Source organism: Lycium ferocissimum, unplaced genomic scaffold, assembly GCF_029784015.1.
Source record: "Lycium ferocissimum isolate CSIRO_LF1 unplaced genomic scaffold, AGI_CSIRO_Lferr_CH_V1 ctg19659, whole genome shotgun sequence".
Classification (NCBI taxonomy): Eukaryota; Viridiplantae; Streptophyta; class Magnoliopsida; order Solanales; family Solanaceae; genus Lycium; species Lycium ferocissimum.
Window position 1 is genome coordinate 10,886 of NW_026718564.1, and position 8,113 is coordinate 18,998.

Below are 8,113 nucleotides of genomic sequence, written 5' to 3' on the forward strand. Positions count from 1 at the left end.
GGGTAAAAATAAAAAATAAGGAAACCAAATCCTAGTCGAATCGGGAGAACCGCGCAGAGTTCCGCTTTCCTTCCGCATCGCGGAAGGATCGCGCAATGTTCTGAGGGTTCAAGCTTTCCTTCCGCGATGCGGAAGGATCGCGTGTCTCTGATGCCTGGTTGTGTGTCCGCTTTCTTCACGCGATGCGGCTGAAAAGCGGGCCTTTAGTTCAGTTTCTTTCCCTTTTTGTTCATCGATCTTCAACTCGTCACCTTGTCTACTCGTCTTATGCTTCCAAATCCCTCACTTTAAGCACCGTTTTCCATCATTTGTCATCTTCATACCTATGCACATGGAATACGACGACATAAGTTCAAATACGACGATTGCGTCACGAATTAAGCGATAAAAGTCATAAGAGTAGGATGTAAAATGACGCAAAACACGATATTTGTGCCAAATATCAATGCCCTCTAATCTTGCCTTAGCCGTTCGATCAAATAGTGATGGATAATCTCTTTAGGTTGCATGTGATGTGGACAGTCTCTCAAATAGCCCTTTTCCCTTTCCCACGCTTGTGGAAGTCTCTCATAATCTTTCTGAGTAAAGTTAGCAATCTTTCCTCTCAACCCCTTCGTTTTCCTAGATGAGAAGAGTTTGTCGATGAATTTGATCAATAAAATCTGCCAAGAAGTGATGGACCCAGCAGGCTCATTCTACAACCGTTCTCTTTCTTCATCGATCAGCGAGATAAGAAATGATGGTAACTTCACATATTCGTCGAGAACATTCTGATAGTAAAAATTTTCTCTCTGCTCGACGAACATCATCAAGTGCATGTGTGGGTCTTCACGAGGCTTACCCATATACTTGCACATGTTTTGCACCAGCCGCACCAGCCCGCAATGTTCCTTCTTTCGCCTTATAATTTCCTGTGATTTGAGGCTTAACAATAGCCTTCCCAACATTCTCTAGGCTGGGCATAGCGAAATTCAACACAGGAACCCTGTCTTGTTGTGCCATCTCCTCAACTTCTTCAATTTCCCTATCCTCAACTTTGTTGTTCTCAATTAGATCGAGGACACGCTAATTTCTTGCTAGTTTTTTCTGCTTGTGTAAAGTTCTTTCACTTTCTGGATCAAAGATAGCCAAAGGTTTTCCTTGACTTCGATTACTTGGCATAAATGAGATAGGTTGCCTAAGATGCACCAACAAACCAAAGAAACAAAAAGTAACACTTGAATAGAAGAGTAAAACGCAAACTAGAAAAGCAATCAAAATTTATAAGTCTCCGGCAATGGCAGCAAAAACTTGTTGCTCCCAAACGCACACGCAAGTGTACATGGTCGCCAATTAATATAGGATTGAATTCGTATATCGTACCCACAGAGACTTATGCAATTGATTATCTAATTCAAATTCAACTTGTAATTATTCATGTAACCAACTTTGAAGTTTATGGTAAATAAAGTATGGATTAAACTAAAGTAGTAAATAACAATTAGACTAGGGAAAACTATGTTTTATCAGATGAGAAAGAGTTCCAGGATTATGGTGATCGACAATCCAATTGAGCCTTTTAATCATTCTATCTATTTATTTCCTGGATTATATGACGATCGACAATCCATTTGAGCCTTCTAATCGTTCTACCTATTTATTTCTAGATTACTTTTGACGTGTTAACATTAACTTTATGAATATCTCTTGAATTGCTCAGAAGTCTATTCAAGTTACTCTAACGTTTATATCTCTATGATCATAAGAAAAAAAACAAAACACATATTTAAATCTCCGTATTCAACTAAGCGAGGCTAAGGGTATATCTCTATCCTCAGTAGCGAAACGATTACCCTCAATGGGATCACGAACAAGCTTTACTTATTTTGATTACGCATGCAAAATCCCTTTCTTAGGTTCAATTCACACGCCACAAATAGGGTTCAACTATTGGCCAGATAATCAAACAATTAAGCACAAGAATACATAAGAAATCCAATAGCGGAAATTCAATAGATAAAAAACGATTGTCAAACTACAACTTACATGTCTTTGCCACAACCCTATAAGAAAAGTGTTTAGCCACTCATGTTCATATGACACATCTGAATAATGTTATGAAACATGAATTCAACTAAAACAAAGTAAGAAAAGAGATGAACTGATGGTAAGATTCTCCAAAGCTACAAACCTGTCGTCCAAAATATGTCCCAGCCGCCATTCACACGTTAAAAACTTGTATTTATTGTCTAGGGTTAAGTTTGGGATAATTAAAACATAATCCTATGCGAAATAGGAAAATCAGAAGTGATCGTGCGCCACCCACGCGACGCACGTCCATCACTCATGGACGTGATGTGATCTTCCAAGTGTGCTCGCAATCCTCTTGCCGCCTCGTTCTCGTGCCCAATGCTCCCAAACTTCACCAGAATGCTCGGAATTCACTCATTCTTCCTTGTTGGACCTAAACATAACAAACACAACAACATAAGCTCGAATACAACTATTTTGAATCAAACGCAAGCTTAAAGTACTAAGAATTCGAAGAAAAATATAGATAGTTTGTGCCAAATATCACAACTCCTTCTTCGTTTAGATGATCCTCAGTTTCAACCAATCAATTAAACTTGTAATATTTATTTCCGACATAGAGTAATATTTTTTGGTACTCTTCGACTGGTAATCAAATTGTAAAACCATTTTCAAGTCCAATGCTAATAGAATTATATAAATCAAAAGTCAAAGTAAATTAGATCCCTTACTCATCACAATCTCTTACACAACAGCAATTCGTGTTTCATCCCATTCATAATTCTACTCTTACTTCTTCCATGGTTAAGATCCCCTACTTCCCACAAACACTTTATCCTAATGTGTATTTTCAATTGTGTCCTTTTCTTATTAGTTTTTGTAAAAATTAATTTAAACAATTAAGGCCACAGAAGTCGATCAACATTTTGGGAATATTTTCGTCATAGTAGGGGGGGGGGGGGGACGGGGTGAATTGTCGACTACTCTTTGATTTCAGTCGACTTATAGTGACACAACTTGCACAAAATTGTTAGTCCTTCGATTTGCAGAAGTTTAAACCACAACAAATACAAAAGGTACAGAATATAATATGCGAACAATAAAATAAATGACACCATGAATTTTTATATTGGTTCGGAACCAATGTGGTATCCTAATTTAGTCCATTTGGCTTACAACGAGGTTATCTCTTTAAGCTCTTTGTAAGTTGTCCTTCGTACATTGGTTGTAAGGTGCAGCTCCTACTTCTACACTCAAACTCTCGTACAAGTTTGGTTTTTCACTCACTCACCAACAAAGACTCTTTGGTTTTCAGTCGCTCACCAAAGAAACGAACAATGGCACAACTTCTCAATACAAAGCCTCACCAACAATATTTTTCTTTCTTCTCCTTTGGGAGTACATAGTAAATCACTAAGAAATACAATGATTGTTAAAAGTATAGCAAAGAACTTGAGAAGGTTGAGACAGAAGTATAAGTGGCTGCATGTCTTGGACTGCTGAGGAGATTCTCTTTTATACTTGATCTTTTGAGAACTCTAGCAGTTGCTCCTCATAAATGTTGTCTTCCAATTTTGGAGAATCTCTATCTCTTGACCGTTGTAGAAGAATATACTCCTTGAAGATTTTCTTAATTTTTTCCTTCTGTGCGCATGGTATCTCTTTGCTGATCCTTGATTGAAATTTATTCTTGATTGTGTGAGTCAGCATATAATTACTTGAAAATTCTAGAGATCCTTTCTTTAATTGGTCATGTAATAAATCATCCTTTTTTTCAACTCCTTCGGAGTGATACGTCCAGATCTATAGAGACTGAATATTGATATTTCCTTTTGTGCTGACCATTCTACCACTTACCTTTAATATCTTAATGATGTATCATTTGATCAAACTTTGCAGATTACATCGTCTGGCCTTGATACAAAAATCCTTGTATATTTCTTTTCTATTTTTGAGCACCCAAAAATATATTCTCCAGCATCTCATATTTCCATAATTTTTTAGCGTGAATCCAACATCTTCTTTTCAAAGTTGCACCATGGGTATTCAAATTAGAGATATGAATTTGAACATATTCTGCTTTCCATAGAATATCTTTTTTTTTCCAAAATAATAATATTCATCCCAATAATTTCTCTACACTAGAGCTCTTTGTAGACATTGAAATTTTAATTGAAATTTCTTGCATAATATCCATGATATTAGTCAACTATGCTCTGATACCAAATTGATATGATTCTTTGAGTTAACAAAGAACTAATCGACCAGGATCATGATCTTGAAGTGATTTGATGGGTAGAATTCAAGAAACGGACGTAACTCGTAACTGTACGTCTCAGAATTAGCTGATTCCAAAATGAGTGAAAGTTGACGTTCTGAACTATGGAAATAACTATTTATACGTTTAAATCATAAGTATTGAGGGTGAAATAATGGAAATTAATTAAGAATTCTGACTATGGAAAAATGAATTTGTAATCAAGAAAAGTGTTCTTGAAAGACCAAGAACCTATAAAGTTCCTAAGTCACCACTTGAAATCAATAAAAGTGATAAAGAAATACCACACACAATTGAAAATAAGATAAAGACTTTCACCACCTTGCTTGGAACCAAAAATAAGGATAAAGGACAAGAAAGAGAAATAACACTATTGTAAATTAGGGTTAAACTGATCTCCAGTGTTTAAGCCATGATAAAAACTTATTTCATTTTGATCTTCGTGAATCTTGAACACTTTGTAACGACCCGTTTGGCCGTTACTGACTTTCCTTAATTTGGGTCCTAATCATCCTTGGTTAGTTGCGCCCAGTTAATTGTACACGGGGGAATTTAAGTTAAAATTGATTTTAGTGGAGTTAAAAGGAAATTAAAGATCGAGTTAGGGCCACCCGAGCTTAGTGCATTGCCCCAACGAGAGGTGGACCGCGCCACTGAGTCTGCCCCAACGTGCCGATCTTCGCTGTAGAAAAATATTCATAGGAGTAGATGCTCTGCCCCATCGATTTCTTTTCCGCCGCGGCAGAAGAATCGAATCTCCTTAATGACTACCCCCGCGGTTGAATATGCGCCGCAGCGGTTGTCCATCACAATGGGCCGTACTCGCCCCAGCGAGAGACGCTAGGAAGACCTAGTATTTAATGCTCACTTCGGGATTTGACCTCATTTTTCAACCAACTCTTAATCCAAGCCGTCATTTTGGGCATTTTCAGAGCAAATCTCATGGAACCTTGGGAAGGGTAAGATCTAGACACTAATTATTTCATCTTTCTTTGATCTCTTCCTTTACTTACTAAGGTTTGATTCTATGAATTAATTAAATGGGAACTTCGTAACTTGTAAAACCCTAGATGGGTAAAATGGTTTTCTTAAACTTAGAATCATGGCTTTATTGAAAGAACTCCTTGGTTCCTAGCCTAAGCTAGTTAACAAACTTCAAATTCTATTCTTCCATTATTTTGCAAATGGGTTATGCTTTGAGTTTTCTTGAAATTGGGGATTTTAAGGAAGAATGCAATTTATGACTTGTTTCGGTTTAGATGACTATAAAATCTAGATGATTAATCAATAGAGACTAAGAAAACTTAGTTTGGGAAATGTTTCGATTTTACCCTTGTGGGCCTGAAGTCGTATATTGGATTCTCTAGTTTCTTGGGGGGTGTGTATACCCTAATACTCGGCACCTTGTGTTATATCCCGCATTCTAGTGCAATCGGATAATTCGAGACAACGCGGGAGGACGACAAGCAAGGCCACATTTTTATTTTGATAAGTATATGAATGACTCATGACGTGTTTAGAAGCGGAATTAGTGAGGAAGGTCAAGGGCAAAATTGGAAGTTTGAAAACTAGTTTCATGAATTACCAAATTTGTCACAAAAGATTGGGCTTGGAAAAAAATTAAATTAGTGAATGGCCCAAGGAGGTGGCCGGCCATAGAGCATGGTTCAAAGCCCACATGGATTAATTATCCATGTGTATAATATGACTTAGAATGAAATAATGATCTTGCCCCTTAGAACTTTCAAGAGAATTAGAGAAGGAAGGAACAAAACAAAAAAAAATATAGGAAAGCATGCACATGACCGGCCATGTGCATGCAAGAGGGGCTATAAAAGATGACCAAGTCATCTAATATCCATAATTCTCTAGAAATTTCAAGCAAGGAAGAACAAAACCAAGAAGGAGAAAAATCCAAGGCCTTTCGGCCATAGAGACAATTTCCAAGGAAAATTTCAAAAAAATTCTTCAAAAATTACTTTCTACCAAGAAGAGAGTCCCTAACAAGGTGGAGTTGTTGTTGGAGCAAGGAAGACTCACAATCATACAAGTTGTTAAGTGTAGTCAAGTGAAGAAGTGAAGAAAAAGGGAAGATTTCGACAAGATTGTGACGGGAATTCAGAATAGCTAAAGAAGCCGAAAGAGGTATGTAAGGTTTCTCCTTCCATTCTTGGCATGTCTTAGACGTGTAGGCTTGATTTCGCACCTCGGGGACCTTCCTAACTCCAGAAATCCGCAAATGAAAATAGTTACTATTCATTCAGCAAGAAGATTGAACCCAAAAGTGCATGAATTGTTGAGGAAATGTCTAAACATCCTAGAACTTGCAAACATGAGACCCGATTACCCTAAGACCGTCATAAGTAACGTCATGACACGTATTATATAGTTGTGTACGCCACCTCATTTGACCCGAGGTGGGCCCCTTTGCTCCCGGATTTTCCTTGTTGTACGTTGACTTAGTATAAAGTAGAATCCAATGGAAACTTTTGATTCGTATTCCGTCCTCAAAAGACAAGTACTGTAACTATGTTTACAAGGATATTTCTATGATGGCAATACGTACGCCAAATATGATAAAGTGACTACAACGTCCTTATTTTCAAAAGTTGAAAACTATGATTTTAGAGCGTGACCTTTTCTTTTTAGAAAGTTTATAAATGTTTTCAAAAATATTCATTTTTCTCCAAAATCCAAGTTTTGCGCTTTTGATAGTTTTTATGACTAAAATGACGAATATGATTTTACAATGACAACGACGATGTCAAACATGGGTAAATGTCTATAACTAGTATGTCAAAAGCATGTACCTACCATGAGTATATATCTATGATTATGTTTTACTATGACATATGTATGTGAAAGTGAATATGTAAATGTGTGTGTATATGGGGAAGGGGGAAAGGGCAACTGTGTCCACCTGATTCAGCTGGCTTATCATCCCGGACGCGGGATGCCCGGACGCGGGATATGGGAGAGCCGTACGCGGCGTCTGTATATGCGATATATGATATATATGACATGTTGTGTTCAGGGACCGTTGGGGGGGGGGTGGGGAGAGCTGATGTACTCGTCCGTCCGTAAAGGCAAGAAAAATGCATCCCATCGAAATGTACCGTTTATCGAAATGTCGTTTACCGAAATGTTTATCGAAATGTACCAGGATAAGCTTCCGTACACCTATTCGTTATGACTTATACTCTATATTCATTTACTATGTTATTATTCATGTCTTACATACTCGGTACACTATTCGTACCGACGCCCTTCATGTGGCGCCGCGTTTCATGCCGCGCGCAGTCAACGAGACAGCCGGAGTTGATCCCTAGGAGTTCTCTCGCACTTGACAGCCGCTCAGCCTTGTTCGAGAGCCTCACTTTCTTGGTACTATTTTTGTGTGTATATTTTTGGGCACGATAAAGATTTCGGCCCTTTCTATGTATAAGTGTACTATGTCTGGGAGGTTCGTACAGAGTATAAGTACGATTAGTTATGTACGATTAAATATGTGGTATTTTAGCATCTTAATGTTGTTGTACGTAGCGATAGTGAAGCTAACCGATCTATGTTCATAATGACGCCGATAATGTTAATGTTCGCTCAAAAAAAAAACGGCAATCGTTCATGTGACCGGTTAAGAGGTACGTATACAATGATAGGCAAGTGGGTGCTCGGTACAAGTATCAGTACCGTCACGGCCCCTAGTCGGTCGTGACGGTATCGAGCGATTCGGTCCTAGGAGTTTGTCTACGAAGCCGTGTCGATGCAGTCTTGTTTATGGGTGTGTAGCGCGCCACACTTATAAACAGGAGGCTACAGGGCATT

At 38.1% G+C, this 8,113-nt stretch overlaps 1 non-coding gene across 1 annotated transcript; it reads left to right on the forward strand.

Moving 5' to 3' along the window:
- The first annotated feature begins 507 nt into the window (after nucleotides 1-507).
- LOC132042993 (small nucleolar RNA R71) lies at nucleotides 508-611 on the forward strand. Its single transcript, XR_009411637.1, has one exon. It is a non-coding gene; the product is annotated as a small nucleolar RNA R71 (small nucleolar RNA).
- The last annotated feature ends 7,502 nt before the right edge of the window (nucleotides 612-8,113 follow it).